The following is a 12,681-nucleotide window of genomic DNA, read 5'->3' on the forward strand; positions in this document are numbered from 1 at the left end:
TATTTAGTTCCCTTAGTTTAAAATCTTAGTTTTTAATCACCCTCTTCAAACATAATATTTTTCTTCACCAAATTGTTTTAAATAGCATTCAAAAATAATTCTTTGCACAGTCCCTATGGGTATGATAACTCGACATTTACTTGTCATTTTATTACTTGTTGCAATTGTGTACACTTGCACATTTTCGTCATTCCAAGTTTTTGGCATCGTTGCCAGGGACTGTGTTTTAAAAAAGTCATTATTTGTGAAGTTGTTAGTTTTGCATTTTGGTTTATTTTTCTATTCAAATTTTAACTTAGTTAATTTTTCTGTGATTATTTCAGGTGTGTATGAGTATTGACCAAATCATTGATTACTCCCTGTAGACTCTGAGATTGAATGAACTTTTCGACAGCGAAGAAGACAAGCAAGTCAGAGAAGGACTGAGAGATGAACTTCGAAAACCTGAATCAAGGAAATAGAGCAAACCTTACTCAAAATCCTATCTTTATTGCTGATGATAGGGATAGAGCTTTGAGATAGTTTGCCATGCCAGTATTTCATTATCTTAATCCAGGTATTAAGGGACATAAAATTGAGGCCCAACAGTTCGAGTTGAAGCCAGTCATGTTCCAGATACTTCAGACGGTGGGCCAATTTAGTGGAATGCTTACCGAAGATCCTCACCTACACTTAAGACTGTTTATGGAGGTAAGCGATTCTTTCAAGTTAGCCGGAGTACCTGAAGATGCATTACGATTGAAGCTGTTCCCATATTCACTGAGGGATAGAGCTCGAGCTTGGTTAAACTCATTACCACCAAACTCAATTTCAACATGGCAAGAGTTAGCAGAAAAATTCCATATGAAGTATTTACCGCCTAGCAAGAATGCTAAGTTGAGGAACAGGATCACTGTTTTCCAACAAATATGATGAGTCATTGTATGAGGCATGAGAAAGGTACAAAGAATTATTACGGAAGTGCCCTCATCACGGAATCTCACATTGCATACAACTGGACACATTTTATAATGGTCTCAATGCTCACACGAGGATGGTAGTGGATGATTCTGTTAATGGTGCTCTCATTTCTAAGTCTTATAATGAGGCTTATGAAATCATTGAGAGGTTTACCAGCAACAATTATCAATGGCCAACCAATCGAGCAGCGTCAGGAAGACGAGTCGTTGGAATACACGAAATAGACGCTCTTACCTCACTCGCATCTCAAGTATCATCAATCTTCTCAATGTTAAAAAATCTTACTACTAATGGGTGTAATAGTTTTGCAGCACAACCACTGAATCAATTTGAAAATGTAGCCTTTGTTTATTGTGGGGAAGGACATTTGTTCGAAGAATGTCCATCGAACCCAGAACTTGTGTATTACATGGGTAACCAGAACCAAAATTGAGGAAGGCAAGGGTTGCAATCCAATTTCTATAACCCATCATGGAAAAACCACCTGAATTTTTCCTGGAGTAACCAAGGGGCAGGAACCAGTAACAATTATGTCCAACCTAGATCGACCAAACAAGCTCAGAAACCAACCCAAGTTGAACCATCTACTAGCCTAGAGAATCTATTGAAGGCATAGATGGCAAAAAATGATGCCTCTCTAAGGAATTTGGGAAGTCAAGTGGGCCAGCTTGCAACTAAACTCAAAACTGACCACAAGGTGCTTTACCTAGTGATACGAAGAATCTGAGGAATCTAGGGAAGGAGCATTGTAAAGCATTAACATTGAGGAGTAAAAAGACTTTAGAGCCCAATTCTGTCGAAGATGAGAATGAGCCAGCTGACGCTCAAGACTCAGAGGAAGTTCAAATGAGTGTTGAAATTCGAGTTTCACCGAAAATTGAATCTGAAAAATTTGACAAGGTAACTTCTAAACTAGCTAATTCTGATGAAATAATAACTCCGTTAGATGCAGAATTGCTATAGAAAATGAATCAACCAGTTCTAGTAAAGAAACCTCCACCACCCTACCTTCAAAGACTTCAGAAGCAGAAGCAGGAAATTCAATTCAAGAAGTTCCTAAATGTACTCAAGCAACTTCATATCAACATCCCATCTTGAACAAATGCCGAACTACGTCAAATTCATGAAGGATATCCTGTCTAAAAAATGAAGGCTTGGAGAATTTGAGACGGTAGCCCTAACAAAGGAATACAGTGCATATCTTCAAGACAAACTACCCCAAAAATTGAAGGATCCTGAATGTTTTACCATACCTTGCAATATTGGAGAAACTTATTGTGGTAAGGCACTATGTGACTTGGGTGCGAGTATCAACTTGATGCCCATGTCAATATTTAGGAAGTTGGTGATAGGTGAAGTTGGACCTACTACAATTACACTTCAATTAGCAAATCAATCCTTAGCACATCAAGGAAAAATTGAGGACGTATTAGTACCTGTAGACAAATTTATCTTTCCCGTTGACTTTGTGATTCTAGACTTTGAAGTAGATAAAGTGGTGCCAATCATCCTAGGAAGACCATTCTTAGAAACCGAAAGGACCCTTATTGATGTGCAGAAAGGCGAGCTTACTATGCGTGTTCAGGATGATCAGGTAACATTTAACATTTTTAAGTCCATGCGATTTCCTGACATAATTGATGATTGTTCTGCAGTGTCCGATTTAGAGGATTTAATCGTGGAGAAGGAACTCAATTATGTTGAGGACCCATTGGAACAAATTTTGATATCAGATCCTCCAAATGATGAAGAGAATGATGAATACTTAGCTTTGTTAGAAGCTAATCAAAGGGGATTTAATCCGCAATCCTACTTTGAATCTTTCGAGTTAGAGAAAAAAGATTATGCCCAACCAAAAGCGTCAATCGAGGAGCCACCAAAATTAGAACTGAAGGTACTTCCCTCACATTTGAAATATATTTATTTAGGTAACTCTTCTACTCTGCCTGTGATTTTTTCAGCAGAATTAACTACTGAGCAATAAGAGAAACTCATCCTGGTATTGAAACAATTCAAGACGGCTATCAGATGGACCATAGCTGATATTCATAGAATTAGTCCATCTGTATGCATGCACAAGATTATCTTAGAAGATGGCGAAAAAGGGACTATTGATGGACAACAAAGACTGAACCCCATCATGAAGGATGTAGTCAAGAAAGAAATCATCAAGTGGTTAGATGCAGGTATAATTTACCCCATCTCAAATAGTTCATGGGTAAGTCTGGTCCAGTGCATGCCAAAGAAAGGAGGTATCACAGTTATTAAAAATGAGAATAACGAGTTGATACTGACTAGAACGATTACGGGATGGAGAATTTGCATCGATTACCGGAAACTGAACAAGACAACTTGGAAATATCACTTTCCTTTGTCGTTTTTGGACCAGATGCTAGATAGTCTCGTAGGGTGAGACTATTACTATTTTCTTGATGGATACTCGGGGTATAATCAGATCACAGTAGCACCAAAAGATCAGCACAAGACAACATTCACCTACCCGTATGGTACATTTTTATTTAGGCATATGGGATTTGGTTAATGTAATGCACCTGCTACATTTCAAAGATGTATGATGTCTATTTTTACTGACATGGTTGAGAAATATTTGGAAGTTTTTATGGATGATTTTTCAGTATTTGGAGATACATATGATGATTACCTAGCCAATCTAACAAGGTATTAAAGCGGTGTGAAGAAATAAACCTTGTACTTAACTGGGAAAAGTGCCATTTCATGGTACGAGAAGGTATTGTTCTAGGGCATCAGATAACAAGACATGGAATCGAGGTAGATAAAGTAAAGGTAGATGTCATTTGGAAACTCCCACCTCCAATATCTGTAAAGGGTCTTAGGAGCTTTTTGGGCCACGCCGGTTTCTATCGAAGATTCATCAAGGACTTTTCCAAAGTGACTTCCCCAGACTGGGATTTTCCATTTGAATTGATGTGTGACGCAAGTGATTTTGCGATCGGAGCTGTCATGGGTCAGCGAAGAGAAAAAAATTTTCATCCCATCTACTATGCGAGTTAGACTCTGACAAGAGCTCAACTGAATTACATGGTAACAGAAAAAGAGTTACTTGCTATTGTGCTTGCTTTTGACAAGTTTCGAATCTATCTTGTAGGTACCAAAGTGACTGTTTATATGGACCAGTCGACAGTTAAGTATTTACTTACCAAGAAAGACGCTAAGCCGGGACTGATGTGATGGGTATTTCTACTTAAAGAGTTGGATCTAGAAATTCAAGATCAAAAGGGAGTGGAAAACCAAGTAGCAAACCACTTGTCCAAATTGGAGCCATAAGAATGGAACTCTCCTCTTATACCAATTCAAGAGATGTTTCCAAATGAACACATACTGAAGATAAATCATGTTGATAATACCCCTTGGTTTGCTGATATTGCTTACTTTTTAGCTTGTGGTTTGATGCCGATTGATAAGATGTATCATCAAAAGAAAAAGAGAGACACGGTAATAGAAAAAGAGTTACTTGCTATTGTGTTTGCTTTAGACAAGTTTCGATCTTATCTTGTAGGTACCAAAGTGACTGTTTATACGGACCACTCGACAATTAAGTATTTACTTGCCAAGAAAGACTCTAAGCCGAGACTGATCTGATGGGCACTTCTACTTAAAGAGTTCGATCTAGAAATTCAAGATTGAAAGGGAGTGCAAAACCAAGTAGCAGACCACTTGTTCAGATTGGAGCCATAAGAAGGGAACTCTCCTTTTATACCAATTCTAGAGACGTTTCCAGATGAACACATACTGAAGGTAAATCATGTCGATAATACCCCTTGGTTTGCTGATATTGATAACTTTTTAGCTTGTGGTTTGATGCCGATTGATAAGACGTATCATCAAAAGAAAAAGTTTCTTTACGATGTGAAGTACTATTTTTGGGAAGAATCGTATTTTTTTAAAAAGTATGCAGATAAATGATCAGGAGATGCGTGGCAGAAGATGAAGTACATATGATTTTATACCATTGTCACTCAGCTCTGAGTGGGGGACACTTCGGAGGTACACGTACTGCAACCAAGGTATTGCAAGCTAGATTATTTTGGCCAACATTATTCAAAGATGCATATGCTTATGTAAAGAGTTGTGATCAATGTCAAAGGGTCAGAAATGTCACCAACAGAAACGAGAGGCCTCGAACAAACATCTTTGCGGTAGAATTATTTGATGTTTGGGGTATTGACTTTCTCGGTCCTTTCCCTCTGTCTTTTGGTCACAAGTACATATTAGTAGCAGTAGACTATGTGCCTAAGTGGGTTGAGGCAGAGGCATATCCGACAAATGATGCTAAGGTTGTAAGAAAGTTTTTTCACAAACATGTGTTCACAATGTTTGGAACCCCAAGAGTCATCATCAGTGATGAAGGGTCCCATTTTGTGAACAAGTGGTTGAAATGGTTATTAGATAAACATGGAGTGAAACACAAGGTCGCTACAGCTTACCATCCGCAGACGAATGGGCAAGTTGAACTGGTAAACAAGGAGATCAAAGGCATACTTGAGAAGGTAGTTTGCCCAAACCAATGAGATTGGTCCAAAAGACTGGATGATGCTTTATGAGCTTACAGGATACTATACAAGACACCTTTAGGGATGTCACCCTATAGGTTAGTCTTTGGGAAAGCCTGCCATCTACCCTTAGAGTTAGAACACAAAGCTTACTGGGCTCTCCAACGATTCAACTTGGATCTTAAAAGTGCCAAAGAGAAATGGATGCTTCAACTTAACGAGTTAGAAGAATTCTGAATGTCTCCATACGAGAATGCCAAATTACTTAAGGAGAGACTCAAGAAATGGCATGACAAGCACATTCGAGTTCGAGAATTTGAAGCAGGTCAACAAGTCTTGTTATTCACTTCTAGATTAAGGTTCTTTCTAGGTAAGTTAAAATCACGTTGGTCCGGTCCTGTCCATTTATGATTCATCGAGTCTATCCATATGGAGTTGTTGAACTTCAAGGTAAGAGAGGTAATTTTTGAGTTAATGCTCAACGCTTGAAACATTACTGGGGAGATAAAATTGAATGGAATCAAATCTTGTTCATTTTATCAAATATTTAATTTTTTGTGTTCTTCTGTTTGAATAAATGATTTAGGGCATATTTTCGGGATTAGCATGTTTAAATAAATTCTGTCTAGGAGATTGGAACTTAAGCGGGACCGCTTGTGACCTCTCCAATCTTTCCTGAAAATTGATTTTAACATAATTTCCCAAGAAATTATTCCTTAAATGACAAAATAAATTTTTAGTTTTTCAAATAAAAGGGTCAATTTTGATCCTAGTTTTATGTTGCAACTCACCGTTAGAGGTTCACTTTCTGGCCTAGTTTACTTTTCCTTTACTATAACAATTTTGTACTTGAAAGTTAAAATTCTTGAAAACGTAAAGAAGACAGGCTATAGCCAGGGCCCAATCACAGATTGGGACCTCTACCGAATAGCTGGAGACTCTATTCTACAGCAACGAGTTGAAGAAAAAGAAGAAAACGAAGATCCCATTTAGATCGAGCTAGTACAATCGGCTAAAGTCCCTGATAAGGTGGAACCAATGGAACTAGAAGCTGAACCTGATATCGAGACTTCAATGTTCAGAGCTCAACCACCTTGCTGTAAACAGAAAAATATATAGGATTTTTCCTAAATAATTCATCACCTTTTTACTTAAAATTGTTATTAAAACCAAATAATTATTTAATAAATTAATGAAATATGTGAAAATAAGAAATTAGGACATAAAATTTATTAAAATGTGATTTTATTTTTTATTATATAGTTTTCATGCATAAAATGGCTTATTTTATATTAATTTAAGCATATTATATTTTTATGCTATGAAATGGGCCATGCATGATTAAATTAAATAATAAAATATAATGTTATATTTTAATAATTAATTTCAAATATTTCATTAATAAAATTGAGTTTAATTAATTAAGTAAATTATTAATTAAAGTGGTTAAATTAATTCATTTGGTCCTATAAACTATCTGCTATTTTTGACAGGTCTGAGAGTGTTCTTCTAATCGCAAAACCGTCCAAAGTAGGGACCAAGTCAACCCAATTTTCAGCTGCACATGGCTGATTATAAACCAATTTTTGGTTTAATTACTTAAGGTTGTTGAAGAGTTAATGAAATCAAAGATTTACCTAAAGATTTGCTAGAGACCGAGTCGTAGCCTTGAGTTGTTGTGGCATTCAAATTGACCAAAAATCAAGGAACAATTAGCCACATTTCCTCAATTCATGGTCAACCACTCTTGGAGGAGGTTTCAAAGGATGAACACTCCTAATTTTAGCAAACTAGCTCCATTGCCTCACCAATAAATAAGAGCTCATTTCTCACTTTTTCAATCATCCCTCATCCCTCATCCCATCATCTCTCACTCATTCATCATTCTCTCAACTCTTTTAGCTATCTTTCTCCTTCATCATCCTTGCATAAGAATTTTAGAAATTAAGCCTCTTAAAGAACCCTTGGTTGGCTACCTTGGAGAGCCATCAGCAAAGGAGTAATGCAAAGAAGTGAAAGAGCCTTCTCAGTCAGAGTCTTGGGTGACAGCCACTCTGTATTGGGTTTAATCTTTCTTTCCTTTAAATTTAATTTAAAGATGTTTTCTATGTGTTCTTTGTTCTTGTTTACAACAATGATAGCTTAATTTTATTTAAGCTAGGATGATTATTTTGATTAAATAATATTTATTTGATTCATGTTTATAATGTTTGTACCTCAATCGATCATGTTTTCAATAAAAATCAAGTTTGTATTTCGTTCATACGTGATTGAAATACACTTGAATTAACTAAGCAATCCTAACCAAACAACGACTAATGGACGCATAATTGAAATGTGCATGCTCAATTTAGATCCTAACCCGATTGAATTGTAGGTTGCATAACAACTCTAACCAAGCTCTGTTATCTGCATAGTTTTTAGATTTGTGTGATTAAATTGTTTCAAACCTAACATGTCCCTGTTACTTCACACGAATGCTAAGAAACCCTTAGTAAATAAGGATCAGTAAAATGCGTATTTACTAAGTAAAGGGTTTCGAAAGGACCTAATGTGGTTTCCGAACTCATGAAAGATCGAGTTGCCATGGAATGTTTTTCCAAATGTTATTAAGCATGTTGATAATAAATTGAGTTTAATTAAAGTAATTGTCCTAGTTTATTTATGTTATAATTGTTGCAACTTGTGTTTAATTTTACTAAAATCTATTTCATTCATATAGTTTGCATACTTAGGATAATTTGCATTAGGGATCATTGCATTTAGTTGAATATATTTTAATCACTACTTCTCAAATATATTGTGTTTTTATTTATCAAATTGTTAATATAATTTTACAAATTATGTGACTCAGCACAAATACAATTCCTGTGGAGATGATAACTCGATACTTACTTATTACTTGATAACGACTGTGTACACTTGCACAAACCCCAGCGTTACAGGTTTTTGGCGCTGTTGCCAGGGATTGTCAACTATTGCCATAGTCATTTTTTTCGTTAAATTATTTATTGCCAGTTTGATTTATTTCTAACATTATTAACTTATTCTTTTTAATTTTTGTGATTTTCTTCTCAGGTGTTTATGAGCATAGATCGAATTATCGATTTACTCCCTGTAGACCCTGAAATTGAGTGAACTTTCAGACAAAGATGACGTGAATTAACAGCTCAAAGACAAGTCGAGATGAAACTTGGAAATCAGAATCAAGACCAAGGTAATGAAGCTGATAATGTTCGAAATCCCATCCTCATTGCCGATGATAGGGATCGATGCATTAGACAATATACTGTGCCACTTTTCAGTGAGTTAAACCCAGGAATTAGAAGTCCATATATTGAGGCAATCCAGTTTGAATTGAAACTAGTGATGTTTCAAATGCTACAAACGGTGGGCCAATTTAGTGGTATGCCCACGGAAGATCCACATCTCCACCTTGGATTGTTTATAAAGGTGAGTTATTCATTCAAGATAGCCGGTGTGACTGAAGACGTACTGAGGTTGAAGTTGTTTCTGTACTCGTTACGAGATCGAGCATGAGCATGGCCCAATTCATTGCCACCAAGTTCTATATCTACATGACAAGAATTAGCAGAGAGATTTTTGGTTAAGTATTTCCCACCTAGGAAAAATGCTAAGTTGAGGAACGAGATCACAACTTTCCAGCAACTAGATGACGAATCTTTCTATGAGGCTTGGGCGCGATTCAAGGAGTTACTTCGTAAGTGTCCTCATCATGGGATTCCTCATTGTATCCTGTTGGAGACATTCTATAATGGTCTCAATGCACATACAAGATTGATGGAAGATGCTTCCGCAAATGGTGCAATTTTGTCTAAGTCTTATAATGAGGCTTATGAGATCATCAAGAGGATCGCGAGTAATAACTATCAATGGCCAAGAAATCGAACAAATTCAAGAAGAGAAGTAGCTGAAGTTCATGAAGTTGACTCTCTCACTTCGTTATCGGCTCAGGTATCGTCTATTTTCTCTATGTTATAACAATTAACCGCTAATAGTACTAATAATTTTATAGCTCAGCCACCAAGTCCGTTTGAAGTAGTTTCCTGTGTGTACTGTGGGGAAGGTCATTCTTTTGAGAATTATCCATCAAATCCTGAGTTAGTGTACTATGTGGGGAACCAATATCAAAATAGGAGTGGACAAGGACCCCAATCCAACTTCTATAATCCTTCATGGCATAATCATCCTAAATTTTCTAGGAGCAACCAAGGAATTGGATCGAACAACAACTTATTACAACAAAGACCCAACCAATCTCAAGGGTTTAATCAGCAAGCTTCAAAACCACCTTAAGTTGAGGTTTCAAACAGTTTGGAGAAGTTGTTGAAAGCGTACATGGCAAAGAATGACGCTTTGATCCAGAGCCAAGCAGCAACATTGAAAAATTTGGAAAACCAAATGGGTCAGTTAGCTACGGAGTTACGTAATAGACCATAAGGAACCTTGCCGAGCGATACTAAGACTCCAAGAAATTTGGGTAAAGAACATATCATGGTAGTGGCATTGCGAAGTGGTAAGACTCTGGAACCCCGATTGATTGATGTCGAAGATGAGCATGTTGAAAAGGAGGAAAGTCAACCAGATGTTGAAGTTCTTACACCAAAGGAATCAGAATCTGTAAAGTCTGTCAAGGTAAACCCTGAATTAGTGAATTTAGATAATTTAACATCTTCTTTGGATGCAGATTGACCTACTCAGAAAAGTTGTCTAGTTCAACCGAAAGTTCCATCACTTCCATATCTGTAAAGATTGCATCAACACAAACAGAAACAGAATGTGCAATTCATGAAGTTTTTGGATGTTCTGAAGCAATTACACATCAATATTCTGTTGGTGGAGGCTTTAGAACAAATGCCAAATTATGTGAAGTTTATGAAGGATACATTGTCCAAGAAGAAAGGACTAAGTGAGTATGAGACTGTTACCTTGACAAAGGAGTGCCGTGCATTCCTGTAGAACAAATTGCCACCAAAATTGAAAGACCCAGGAAGCTTTACTATACCCTGTAACATTGGTGAATCTTACTGTGGTAAAGCTTTGTGTGACATAGGAGCGAATATTAACTTGATGCCTAAGTCTATTTTCAAGATGTTAGGGATAGGTGAAGTAAGACCTACAACTGTGACGCTTCAGCTAGCGGATCGATCTTTAGCATATCCCGAAGGAAATATCGAGGATGTTTTGGTAAGAGTCGATAAATTTATTTTTCCTGTTGATTTCATTATTTATTTTTCTAGCCACGGGAAGAACATTAATTGATGAGCAGAAATGTGAACTCACCATGCGGGTTCAAGATGATCAGGTAACCTTTAACATTCTTAAAGCAATCAAATTTATCGACCCGACAGAGGAGTGTTCAGTTGTGGAAGAGATAGAAACCTTGGTTTCTTTGGAAATCAATTTTGAAGAAGATCTATTGGAGAAAGCTTTAGATCTTGACCCTTTGGAGGATGAAGAAGGTGAAGAAAACATGGCTTTGATGAAAGCCAAAGTAATTGGTTGGAACATAGCTGATATTCGAGGTGTAAGCCCTTCATTTTGCATGCATAAAATCATTTTAGAAGAAAGTGAAAGAGCTGATGGGCAAAGGAGGCTTAATCCTATTATGAAAGAAGTTGTGAGAAAAGAAATGATTAAATGGTTAGATGCAGGAATCATCTATCCTATTTCAGATAGTTCGTGGGTAAGTCTGGTGCATTGTGTGCCAACGAAAGGTGGAATCAGGATTGTTGAAAATGAGCATAATGAGTTAATTCCAACGAGAATTGTTACCGATTGGAGAATCTGTATTGATTACAGAAAGCTGAACAAAGCCACTTGGAAGGACCATTTTCTGTTGCCTTTTATGGATCTGATGTTAGATCGACTGGCAGGTAATGAATTCTATTATTTTTTAGATGGCTATTCGGGATATAAAAAAATAGTTGTAGCCCCGGAGGACCAACATAAAACAACCTTTACTTGTCCGTATGGTACTTTTGCTTTTAGGCAAATGCCTTTTGGTTTATGCAATGCAGCTGCAACTTTTCAACGATGCATGATGGCAATATTTACTGGTATGGTCAAAAATTTCATCGAGGTTTTCATGGATGATTTTTCTATTTTTGGTAACACTTATGATATCTGTTTGAGTAATTTTGCTAAGGTACTGAAGAGATACGAAGAGACGAATCTTATCCTTAATTGGGAAAAATGTCATTTTATGGTCAATGAAGGAAGTGTCTTAGGTCACAAGATCTCAAAGAAAGGAATTGAAGTTGACAAAGCAAAGGTGGTCGTAATTGAAAGATTACCGGCCTCAATTAATGTGAAAGGATTCAGAAGTTTCTTAGGCCATACCGGTTTTTACCGAAGGTTTATCAAGGATTTCTCAAAAATTTCTAAACCGCTGTGTTTGTTGTTAAAGAAGGATATAGTGTTCAATTTCAACAAAGCATGTTTGGAAGCTTTTGAAGATCTAAAGAATTGGTTAATTATAGCCCCAATAATCGTTACACCTGATTGGAACTCACTTGATTATGCTGTTGGAGCTGTGATGGGTCAAAGAAGAAATAAAGTATTCCACCCTATTTACTATGCAAGTAGAACCTTGACGGGAGACCAGCTCAATTATACGGTAACTAAAAAGGAACTATTTGCTATAGTTTTTGCTTCTGACAAATTTCGTTCATATCTTATAGGTACCAAAGTTACATTATTTACTGACCATACGACCATTAAATACTTGCTCACGAAGAAAGATGCAAAACCAAGGCTAATTCGTTGGATACTTTTAATCCAAGAATTTTACCTTGAGATCCAAGACAGAAAAGGTGTCGAAAATCAAGTAGCTGATCATCTGTCGAGGTTGGAGCAAGATAAGGTAACGCAGTCTGGTGTGCCTATCAATGAGAATTTCCCAGATGAGCACTTATTTGAGGTAAGTCGAATTCATGAAATACCTTGGTTTGCGGATTTTGCCAATTATCTTGCATATGGAATAATTCCTCGAGAAATGACATACCAACAAAGGAAGAAATTCCTTCATGATAGTCGATATTATTTTTGGAAGGATCCGTTTTTGTTTAAATAGTGTGCAAATAATATAATCCGAAAGTGTCCAGCTGAAAGTGAGATTACTGAGATCTTATATCATTGCCATTCATCTTAAAGTGGGGGACACTTT

General features: G+C 36.7%; 2 non-coding genes across 2 annotated transcripts; both read right to left on the bottom strand.

Moving 5' to 3' along the window:
* Nucleotides 1–873: 873 nt before the first annotated feature.
* LOC128034288 (small nucleolar RNA R71) lies at nucleotides 874–978 on the bottom strand. Its single transcript, XR_008190418.1, has one exon. It is a non-coding gene; the product is annotated as a small nucleolar RNA R71 (small nucleolar RNA).
* Nucleotides 979–9,128: 8,150 nt separating this feature from the next.
* LOC128034216 (small nucleolar RNA R71) lies at nucleotides 9,129–9,235 on the bottom strand. The gene has a single exon (XR_008190347.1). It is a non-coding gene; the product is annotated as a small nucleolar RNA R71 (small nucleolar RNA).
* Between the last annotated feature and the right edge of the window lie 3,446 nt (nucleotides 9,236–12,681).

Source organism: Gossypium raimondii, chromosome 10 (assembly GCF_025698545.1).
Source record: "Gossypium raimondii isolate GPD5lz chromosome 10, ASM2569854v1, whole genome shotgun sequence".
NCBI lineage: Eukaryota > Viridiplantae > Streptophyta > Magnoliopsida > Malvales > Malvaceae > Gossypium > Gossypium raimondii.